The 9068-nt window shown below is 35.2% G+C and overlaps 1 long non-coding RNA gene across 1 annotated transcript in view; it reads left to right on the top strand.

The window, feature by feature from the left end:
- The first annotated feature begins 212 nt into the window (after positions 1–212).
- Positions 213–9068, top strand: part of LOC146768422 (uncharacterized) — a 20291-nt gene continuing 11435 nt past the window's right edge. The window contains exon 1 of the long non-coding RNA XR_014952967.1: positions 213–8700. This is a non-coding gene — a long non-coding RNA (uncharacterized LOC146768422). The remainder of the gene's footprint in view (positions 8701–9068) is intronic.

The raw sequence follows: 9068 nt of genomic DNA, 5'->3' as shown, positions 1-9068 counted from the left end.
GCTGTTTCCAAGGTATTGCTTTTATTTTTCAGCAGCTGCGCCTGCTGCATTGACATTGGCCAAACAGCAAACACAAGACTTGGACAACAACTAAAAACTTGTAATTGCATTTTCAGTCAATCTGAATTACATTCTAATGGGAATGAGAAGGCATTTTCTTTCAAAAAGCAAAGCTTGAACATACAGTTCTGGCATAAATTTTATATATGTGTATCTACACATATATAAATATATGGATTTTAAACTTTCACTGTCTTTTTTATTATACTGAAATACCTGCACATAAACAATTGGTACCAAAACTGAGTTGCAGGAAATGTGATTTTTTTTTTAATTGCAACATAACTGATAAAGCTGGACAGGCTTCAATCGGAAGACTCAAGTCAAATGATCTTTGTGAAGGAGCTTAATTTTTTAATAATTAGATAGTGGAATTGGCTCTTTGTCCCATGATGGTCAGTTATTAAAATATTTTCTGGCCTTTAGCATCGTCAGTACTTTGATTGTGAAAGGGCTGTTTTCCTGTACTGCTGGTCTGAAATGTCTACTTGAGTTTAATACACTGTTTTTCTGTGTGGTTTAATGCAAAATCTGCCATATAAAATTCAACAACAAATTGTTGTTCTTGTCGTTGTTTTTCTCCCATGATTAAAAGCAAAAGAAAGCAAAACAAAACAAACCAAAACAAACCACCAACTTTTGAAAATCACTCTTAGGAGATTGTAGTACAAGTGTAAAGTGGATCAGGCAAAGTCAGTGTGTAGGAACTTTTTTTCCACTGAGTTCAGTCCTTCGCATATTGAGGAAAAGAACTGACTTAATCCTGGCCAGTAAACTGACTAGTTGCAGTTTCTCTGATGTATACAACCCACTTGATGGCATAAAATATTGACAATTTTATGAAGACTTCTATATGTAAATACCAAGATTTGCAGCGACGGTGTCTTGGGTTGTTTTTTAATTACTCTTTTAACCCAAAATTAGTTTATTCCAATTTTTTTTCTTTCTGTGATTTTGCCAGAGAGCTTTTTCTTACTAATATAGTTCTCTCTGACATGGAAGTATAATTCCTGAGCATCTAGCTTTCAAAAGCCAACAAGGCTTTCAAAGCCAGAAAGATTAATTAAGTTGAAATACATCAAGTATTATATCTTCTATGAGTTGCATACATTTCTAAGTTTGCTTTTACCCAGTGCTCTATTTGAGACAGAAAGGGCCCAAATTAGGATAAATTTAATTTTCCATTTTTTCCACTTACAGCTTGGAAACAGGTAATTAATTAACTTCATTTGGCTTGCAGCCTGAAAGAAAGTGGGAACACATTATTGTAGTAGTGTGGCAAAAAACAACCCCAAATATATTTCTTCTTATTGATAATGATAGCTCATGTCTTTGTGTAGGCCATGGATAGCTGAATACACTTTTTAGGGAGGAGGTAAACAGTCTTTGCTATTGCTTTAAGAAGACAAATAGTGTTTTGGCTTTTGTTTCACAAGTTTCATCTTGACAGAAAATTGTATTTGCCACAGAACAAGGTATTTTCCAAGGTTAGCAATAATGTTCTTGATGTCTTGCCTTGTTTCTGAGATATGATCGCTTCTCTTTTGAGAATAGAAGACCATGACTGTGCCTGAGTGCAACTGTATTCTGCACCATAAATATGTGAATATGTGAATATGTGAATATATAAATATATAAATATGTAAATATGTAAATATGTAAATATATATACATGACCACTTCAAACTGTCAAAACTTGTATTAAGTTGGTGTCCTATTAACAGGGAACAGAAAGATTATTTTTTCCTGAATTTCGATATTAGTTATGTTAGGATTCCTAAACCACTGTGTTAGAGATAGAGAGTCATTGGTCTGAGTGTGAGCATCATTTTTCTTAGCCAAGGACAAACTGCACCCAAACACATTTGGACAAAATATTACTTGGTCTGCATTACTCCTTATCTTGTAAAAATCATCCTATTTCAGCTAGCATTACCTTTGTATATGGTAGCAGATTCCTCCTGAAAAATAGCTGGTTTTTTTACTCAAATTCAGACACTTTACTTGAGACAAATACAGTATTGTCTTCAAGCAATACTACTATAAAGTTAGACACTTTAGAACTGGTGTCACACTACCATTGAATTAGGTAATTTTAATTTTTCAGGTTTATGACAGGTTTTGGTATCAGTCTAAGTATTTCTGAATTTCTAATTCTGTAGAGACGGACTGTCTAACTGTTTTTCTTTCAGTGGAATTAGATTGTTGTCCCCATTCTGGTTGCTGTGGGACTTTGCCAAAATATGTCAGTTATTTGTTCTTTCTGTAACTTCAAATACTGTCTGAGTAATGATCTGACCTTGTTTACCAGCATCCTTGAGTAGGTGACAGAACTCTTTAGGGAGAATTAAAGTTCCAAAAGGTTTTATTTATTTTTCCTTCTGCTTATTTGTGTACATTGTAAGTACACAAACTGAAATGTTTTGAGAGAGTTTTTAGTAATCATCATCCTCATTAATGTGCCTGGTGGTATGCCCAAAACTAATCTTAATTGGTGCACTTCAGAAGATATGTACTAATTGGAAAGAGTCCAGAGCAAACAGATTTTATCAGACATTTAGAAAATGTGATCTACAAGGAGAGGCTCAGCTTGTTTAGATAGTTGAGCACAACAAAAGAACTACCGTTCAGGATAGTTACCTTTGATGATAATTTGATCTACACTCAGTGGGGGGTTGGACTATGCATTATTGGTAAGGTTTGTTGGGAAGTGAGTCTTTTAAAAAGAACCACATGATGGAAACGGTGAGGTAAGACTTGAGAAATATGCACTCAGTTCTCTCTTCCTGAAGTGGCCTTGGGAAATATCTCTGTTCTTTGATCCACCAGCACTAATGTGTTAATATTTTTCCACTCTGTTTTGTTTATAGGTCTTAAACCAATTAGGACTTTGGCACTAAAACATAACTCTGTCATGCTTGCAGCATGTGAATCTAAAATTGCTCCAAACAAGCTTTGTTCTGCCTCTGACTCTTCAAAATATCCAAACTCGCCTGTCATTTCACTTTAAAAATTTCCAATTGGCTTGCAGGATTACTGCCTTTTGCCTAGTATTGTCTCAGTCTGAACAAATTAGTGAATAAGTTGCTTAAACTCATTTAAAAGCAGGAACTGATGTAACGTCAAGTTGTTTCCTGTCATGCAGAGTCACTGTGTACATTTGCAAAAATTCTAGAGACCTAAACTGCTTTGATTTCAGGGCTCATTTGCATTTGGTTTCCAGTGTCTCAGACTTGCAAGTTCATGCCTCTGAGTTATGCTGGTTAGGGCATTTCATTGAGCTTGTGTTTTTCATCAGACAGCCAAAACTATTTCAGCTTGTTCACTGTTGGCTATAAAGAAGTGGCTCTGGCAGCACAGACCAATCCTAAGATCTCCTTGCTGAAGTATTTAATTGATAAGTTAATGTAGCTGTTGGCATTTATACCTAGGAGCAGCCTTCTGTTCCAGAATTGGATAGCCCACTTATGCTCCTCAGAAGTGTAGCAGCTGGGCTCTGAGCTTAGCTTTTGCTAAGCAATGTATCAGCAATGTTGATCAGCAATGTATCTCTTTGCTCAGTTGAGTGCAGGGTACATTTTGATTTGCTTAAGCTGTCCACACAGTACCTATAAATGTATCGGCACCCTGTGAAGTGTACCTGACAGTTTTTAGCTCTTAGTCTGTGTGCTCTGATAGTTGGTGAAGGGACTCATCATCTTGGTTGTGACCTATAGGCATTGCAATAGCAATTAAAACATACCTACATACTTACTTATCTCAACTATTTCTTACTTACCTCAACTATTTTTTAAGTGAAATAGAGGAGTAGAACATATTTGAAAGTGTCTACATTCCAATTTTATCACTTCATTTGAATACAAATGAGTATTGTTTGGTAAATAAGTTTTGTCTGCAGCATTTCAGAGGCCCATTGTTTATGAGGAACTGGATTATAACTTTTATTCCCTAAGAGCTCAAAGCTAAGTAGAAGAAAAAAATCTTCTACTTCTTAAACCTGGCTTCTTAGACCTGAAAGAAGGCAGAGATCTGGTCGACTTTGTCCTCTATCATTCTGCTCAGATGGTTCATTCCCCATATTATCAATATCAACATTTGAACAAAAGCAGCAGCCAGCTAAAGCTAATCTAACCATGACTCAGGTAATGCTGATTAAGTTTGTACATGTATCGATCCTGTACCTTTGTGATTGCTGTCACCACTTTAAACCCCTGCTCCCACCCTTTCCAGAGTGTGTAGCCATAGTTACAACTAATTGCAGTAAACTCTTCAGCAATAGGGGTTTCACACTGAAAAATGAGACAGCTGCATTGTTCTGAACTGCCATTAAAAAAAGCAGTCTATTATTTTTCATAAAATGGTAATTTGCTGCCTGTACTGCCATAGAAATATAGATTGCTAGGTGATGTGTGCTGCGTAAGTCCTCTGTAGGAACAAGTAACGTCTGATTCCATTCTTTGGGTGATATGAAAGAATAGTATGGACTATCTCATATCAATGCCTTTCTTTTGGAGTTGAAAGTCCTGAGGAATTCTAAAGGAGATTCTGAGATTATATATATAAGGACTATATGCAGTCCTTAAGAAGTTAGCAGACATATAAATATCCCACCCCTAAAAATGCATATGTCATCCGTAAAGTACTTCAGTGCACATGAAATACAGCAACTTGCATCCTAAACAATAGATAAGAAAGACCTTTCTAGTTTCTTGTATTCCTGTTCACTGTTTCTGTTTTTCCTGATCCTGTTTTTCCTGCCAGGTCTCAAGTCTATAAGAGAGTTCAAGGTTTAGAGTTCATAGTATGTGAACTGTGGAGTTTTTTAAATAAATTATTATGATCTGTTTTAGTAACTTTTATTTTTTTTATAGTTAATTCCAAGAAATATGGCACTGCCTACTTCAATAATAGCACTGGACATCTAGATGGAATGTTTGTTCAAGGTCTGGCCCAAACTTCTCAAAGCCTTGTGCAAGGAAAGACTTGATTTGCAAGACACTTAGATAAAATAGCATGTAGGGCACATGGGGTTAGAATGAGTAGGACTGATTGGAAAGGCTGGCATTTTGATTTGTGAGTTAATACTTTTGGCAAGGGTTTGTTTTAGTGCAAGACTTGGCTTGTGCTTTGGTGAGGGCAAATCCTGAGAGATGAAATTACAAACTGTATCATTTATCATGATTCAATAGCAAGAAGTGATCTAAAAACTATAAAAGAAAAAAGTAACAGTGCTATGATGACATTCAGAGTGACAGCCTTGCCACAGTGGTGAAGGTTGCAAACTGTTACTGCTGGTTTTAAGAGAAAAATATTAAAGCCCATACCTTTAAATGACAGACTCTTTTCTTTGGAATGACAGAAATAAGACTTTGATATGGAACCCATGACATTATTTTAGGCAGTCACTTCTAGTAGCACTTTAAAAGTAGTGGCTTTCCCTGGCTCCAGTAGCTTTCCCTGTTTGGTTTCTACATGTTTATTTGAGCAAAATGAGGAGTGTACATGCAGCTGGATCCCATAAACTAAATTAAATAGGTCTGTTTAATTAGTCAGGTGATCAAACCTCTGGATCTGAACGGAAGTGCACCCACTCCAGAGAGGCAAGTGGTGATAATAATGTTTTGCAAAACTTCTCAACTATTGTCTCCTGCCAATGAGGAGTCATCAACATGAATTCATCTAAGGGTTCTAAGAAAATGCTATCTTTTTCAGTCAGCTGCTCAGTCTGCTATGACCTCTGCTGGGCACAGTGACCATGCTGGTTACTACCAGGCACAATGTTTGTCACAGCATCCTGGCTGCTGCAGGACCCTGCCACACTGAGCAGTTTGAAGAATAGATTCAGGTTTTTCACGTAAACCATAAAGCCATTTACTCACCTGAAGGCTCTAACCCTGATCCCACTATATTCAGTTGGAGCATTGTCATTTATTCCCATAGGACTATTACCTACAGTAGATTTTGCTGTATGTCATTACATGTTTTTTTAAGTCCTTTATTTGGTTTTTTTGAGACATAAAACAATTTTATATATATTTTTAATATGTTTTACAGCATATTGTTTAGACTCATTTGGAATTTGTTTGTATCCTAATATTTACTATAAATAAAGATGACCTTAAATTCATAGGTCTGATAGGCTTGTAATTATTTACGTGCTCTCATTTGCCTCTTGTGTTGTGTTGCATGATGAAAATGGTTTAAATCAATTTAGTTGAAAATGCAAAAAGAGTTTGCTTTATTTGGCCTCAATGAATTTATTACAAATCTTTCAAATATTTGAATTGTTTTTCAAATTTCCACTGGTAAAAAAGGTTTTGTGAAGGAAAACTTTTACATTGTTCTAGATTGATTTACCCAATGGTTGCTCTCTCAGTTTACAGCAGATATGTGACTCAGTAGAAAATTCTGTAGTTGACACGCATGGACGTGTGTGTGTGTGTGTGTGTGTGTGTGTACATGCATCATTTGCAAAGCAGAACTTTCAGAAAGCAGTGAGACACAAAGTAAAAAGAGTATATACTTTTTCAATATAATATTAATTACATAAGAATGTGTACTTTTTCTGTATTGGAAAAAAATATATACAGCTATTATCTTATCAATGACCTTGAAAGTTCTACCTGTTCCTTTTCAATCAATCTGATTTGCTGTTACATTTTATAAGTAGCAGGTTAGAACAGGTAATTAACTTCCAGAGAATACATTTTTCTTAAGTAATGCTTAAAATAATTATAGAGTATGGATTCCTAATAGTCAAATATTTCTCGCAGTGTGCTATAAACATAAATTTTTTTGTCTTTGAGAGCTTTGTATTTTTATTTCTTGAATCACAGTTGTATTTTTTCTTTTTCATTTAGGAGACATTCCAACATATTGAATGAATTTCTGTTTTTTTGAGAAGATGTTTTGTGTCATGTAAATTGTTTTAACTGCCTGATAGATATTATTTCCATTTATCACTTATTTTTGACCATGATTTTTATTACATATTTCTCCACATTCCTCAGTAAATCAATCTAGCTGTCCAGCAAATCAATGGATTTCTTCCTTTTTCTTGTTTAAACAATTATGGTTGTATTAATTATAATAGCTTTACAAATCTGATGCAAATCCAAACACTGGCCAGCTGTCTCTGGATTGTTTTTGATGTTTCCTGAAAGTCATGCTGGAATTGACAAAACCAGAACAAGAGATTCTACTATTCTCAGCTGACTGTGAGTCCAGAGAAAGTCTTATGACCACATGCTGATATGATTCATCCTATAAATTTCCAGTCCTTAGCAAAGGCGCCTAACACAGTAATTCATGCAGGACGGAGGGACTGGGCCTGGGAATTGCTTGGAACACCACAGCCTGGTCCATCCACAGTTCTGTGCTGCCTAGCTGCTTGTGAGCACATAGCAAACACATCAAGCCTGAGCCACATCTCAAAGATGGGAAGGAAAGATTCACAGCTCTCAAAGCCCACCAAGAACTCATTCCTGCTCCTGATTTCCATCTCTCATTAAAGACACAGCCCAAGGGGCATAGTCACTATAATCATACTTATCAAATTCCTCTGGATAGGCTCAGCCATTAAAGAGTGTGAACACAAATTCTTGTTGAGAGGCGAAAGGCAAAAGATGAAAAGTGGCTGCTTCCTGTTCCCCTATGTTATAGGCTGACATTACCATCAAGAAGTTAATGATGCCCTTGGTAGTGATTCTGTGATCTGAACTTCCACTATAAGGTCTTGTTGGAGATGATATATGGCCTTCATATCCCCTTTATATTGGGTTCCTTCCAACTCAGCAAACTCTAAAATTCTATTTTATATATCTATATTTATAGATTTATAGGTCTATAGATTTATATTTATATATACAACAGCATGAAGACTATTTTACTAACAAGGGAGTAATGTAAAATATATTATTTATAAAAAAAGATAGATTTTGAGAAGTTTAAAGTCCTCGCTTGCTTGTCCTTGAATTAAATATAATTGAGGTCTATTACATGCTGTCCTCATTTGGCAAATATCTAGACATTTGTTTTGAAAAAAGCATCAATCAAAACTGATGCTGTCCTTTCCATAGTCTAAAGACCAATTCTGCTGACAACACAGTCATGAAAGCTGCAATTCCTGCTCACTTCTTTCTGAGCCAACAGTATCCAGACTGTAGCAACAGCAGCTGCATATCTTCCCTGGCACAGAATGATTTAGGGTGGAGAGCAGATTCTTTCCCCTTCAAATCACTTCAGAAAATTCTTGGCAGAAAGTCAGCTCATTTGTTTTGTTTGAGTAAGGAGGCCTGATTTATCAGTACAGAAAAAGTATTCATGCACTGTGCTGAATTCCATTAATTAAGTTTCGGTGTCCCAGACCAATTGACTTTATTATTCTTCTGCTCCAAACATTTTTTAATTGCATATATAGAATTTCATGTAATTTTAATGCAAATATAGAAAAATCTACAAATTTGTGGCAATGTTTTCTATTTCTTTCTCCACTGCAGCTTGTGAAGTAGTTTGCGATGCAGTTTGTGGTACATGAAAGCACTGATCACAGATTAGATTTGGAAATAAATTCCTTTTTTGTTACTTTTTATTTTTTTCTGAATTGCTGGATCTACTAAAGATATATGCCTTGTTTTAGAGGTAAGACTTGTATTCTTGTCTTATGCACTTATAAATTTTTATTCAATTTTTCTAAATTCATACTAAATTATTTCTAAATTAACCTATGAAAATATTTTTTAAAGTAATAATATAAGGTTGTCTGGTATTCACAATAGAGCAAAGTATTAAAATCATCTAAATTCTGCATTAAATGAGTATAGGATGTTCTGGGATATGGTCCTTTGGTGTTATTTGCAGTTCAAGAAGTGTGGTTTTATAAAAAAACCACAAAGTTTATTAATTTTATGTATGAATGCATATGCACATTTACATATTGCAGACAGAGCTATATTATATCTCAGTTTTTAAGATCATGATGCCTGAATGTTTTCCATAATTCTGAAGTG

Source organism: Lonchura striata, chromosome 2 (assembly GCF_050655825.1).
Source record: "Lonchura striata isolate lonStrDom1 chromosome 2, ASM5065582v1, whole genome shotgun sequence".
NCBI classification, from domain to species: domain Eukaryota; kingdom Metazoa; phylum Chordata; class Aves; order Passeriformes; family Estrildidae; genus Lonchura; species Lonchura striata.
This window is presented reverse-complemented; position numbering and strand designations above follow the sequence as displayed.